Raw genomic sequence first — 3,183 nt, forward strand, 5'->3', positions numbered from 1 at the left:
TGGGCTACTGATCGGACCCCCATGGGTTCGAACCCCAGGTCCACCAAGCTGCCCCTGCTGGGCCCCTGAGCAAGGCCCTTAACCCTCAGTTGCAAGTCACTCTGGATAAGGGTGTCTGCTAAATGCCATAAATGTAAATGTAAATTTCACCATTTACTTTAAAGACAGAAACATTTCAGTGAATTTTTTTCTATACCTTTCCCTAGTAGGTAAAACTTAACAAGAATGAAGCCTTTATTTTGTCACACATACATTACAGCACAGTGAAATTCTTTCTTCACAGATCCCAACTTGGAAGTTGAGGTCAGAGCACAGGGTTAGCCATGATACAGCGCCCTTAGAGTGGAGAAGGTTAAGGGCCTTGCTCAAGGGCCCAACAGTGGCAGCATGGCAGTGCTGGGACTGGAACCCTGATCCTCCAACAAACAACCCAGGGCCTTAACCGTGTGATCTCCCACTGCCACACAAATTCTTAAAGTCCTGAGTGTCTACTTTGATATTATACTTTCTCTCTAGCTTCTGAATGCAAGTAAAAAACAGATATAGCGGGCCTCCTATTCATATCTATTCAATGTCAATAACGTATACGTATTACATATCCTACTGCAGCATTGCTAAAATTGTCTCTTAAACTTAATAGCATTAAATCATTCTGTCAGAAAGAAGAGGTTTACACTTTTATTATCAATAAATAATCATCTTAAGACACCGGAACAATCCGACTTTGAAATAGAGAAACTCCGAGTTCCTACCGAAACTCAGAGCTTATCTGAATAAATCCCATCGACAAAATCATGGGAAAGTCATTTAAGCTCTAGCGAAAAACCTCTTGGCCAATCTAGCAAGCTGTGATGAAAATTCCAAATCATTAATTAACCCAAGTTATCTCAGCAATGATTTTTGGAATAAGTGCTAATATAGTCCTGAAAGCAATTAAGCGACTCTGAGATGGTACAACAAATCATAACAGAAGGTTAATTGGAGGAGAATTAAAATAAAGATTATGCTGATTAGACTGCCATATGGTCAGAGAAAGATAAAGAAATATAGAGAAATGGGAGAAATGTGGAATAACAGTGAACTAATCATGAGCTAAGAAAACGAATGTAATGTTGTGCTAAAAAGCTGTTGTAAATGAATGGGTTAAAAGAATGCTTAATAACGAGCTAACAAAACTCTACAATTTATATATAGAGATTTAGATTAAAAAAACAACAACATTTTTTTCAACAAAAACAACACATTTAAATTACATTTACAGCATTTAGCAGACACCTGTATCCCTTAACCTGAGCAAGTGCTGTTAGTTAGTAGTGTGATCATACCGGTGGTCTTTGTTTATGAAGACAGGAAACAAAACCATATTAGTTTCAGTTTTCCTTTCATAAGAATAGCCCAAAAAGTGTGATTTTCATCCATTCAAATCTACTGAGAAAAAACAACAACAACATACAGTATAAAAGATAATGTATGCATATGAAGAACATGGAAGAGAAGAAGTATAAAGTGTGTTGGTTGTTGTGGTCTGGAGATATTATTCATTCACATATGACACCCAGTTAACTTCAGCCTTGCATTTTTATTTCAGTTTATTCACTTGAGCAATTGAGGGTTAAGGGCCTCGCTCAGGGGCCCAACAGTGGCAGCTCGGTGGACCTGGGGTTCAAACCCATGACCTTCCGATCACTAGCCAAACACCTTAACCACTAAGTTTAACCGCATCCCATAGCATTGACTTTAAACCTCCTCTCTCTTTGTTACTATAACTGTTTCTCTCATTTTAGCTTGGAATATTTCACAAACTGAATAAAATATCCGATCTTTTCTAAAAGGTGTCAAGGTTCTGTTGGTCAAGTACAGAAACCCCAGGTAGAACCCCAACAAACCTATTTTTAAGAGTTTTAAGAGGTGGTAAAATACCTAATTCATAAAACAACATCGGTTCATAGAGATAAAATTCCCCTATGCATTCTTTTAAGAATAGAAATACAGTAAAAGGTTCTTTGCTCTCCATGGATTTGACATACTGTAGAACCATATTTATGGAAAAGTTTCTATTGGGAAACTCCATGGTTCCATACAGAACCCCAAGGAACATAATTTATGCACTTGTTAGAACAAGTGCATTTTATCAATCTGGGATTTTAATTAGTACTGTCAGAACTGGTGCTATTGAAAATTAATCAATGCCTTCTGACCAATCAGGACGGAGAAAGTAATGAGCAGCATTGCGGGAGAAATTCATGTATCCATGACATGCTGTGGAGGTTTTTCCACCACAGGAAAGTCTTCAGGGCAGGTTTTTTTTGTGCTAAGGCTGATGGTTGTTCATACCTGATATGACATAAATAATAAAAAGAACGAATGTGTCACAGCTATGAAAACAATTCTAATATAATATAATAAACCCCTCCCCACTCAACCCCCTACCCCTGGAAGCTATATAAGCCACTCCCTAGCTCCCAGTGTTCTGAGTTCCTAGTCTGATTTGCACTCAGTTGGCGACTGATCGGCATGGACAGCCAGCGACTCTTGGGATTGCTGTCGATGGGGCCACCCGGAACCACAGCCAGCTTTGTGGTCGGGTCTTCAACAGCGATCATTTGAAGACTTCGACAGGAAGGAATTAGCGTTGGGTCTGTGGTGCAGGCTCTGAAATGACTGAAAAACTCGGAAATTAGTCTGACCTGTTAGTTCCTCAGGATCTTTTTTTTACACCAATTCAACATTTGTTTGACTGTATATTTATAATCACACCCTCTAGTGTCACCCATATGAGGATGAGGTTCCCCTTTGAGTCTGGTTCCTCTCAAGGTTTCTTCCTTTATCAATTTAAGGGTTTTTCCTTGTCACTGCTGCCTGAGTCACCTCAGACTTGCTCATAGGGGAATAAATACATATACATACATACATACATACATACATACATACATACATACATACATACATACATACATACATACATAAATACATACACACATACATACACACATACATACATACACACACACATACATACACACATACATACATAAACACATACATACATAAACACATACATACACACATACATACACACACACATGCATACACACATACATACATACATACATACACACATACATACATACACAAACACATACATACATACATACACACATACATACATACACACACACACAT

Source organism: Tachysurus fulvidraco, chromosome 4, assembly GCF_022655615.1.
Source record: "Tachysurus fulvidraco isolate hzauxx_2018 chromosome 4, HZAU_PFXX_2.0, whole genome shotgun sequence".
NCBI classification, from domain to species: Eukaryota; Metazoa; Chordata; class Actinopteri; order Siluriformes; family Bagridae; genus Tachysurus; species Tachysurus fulvidraco.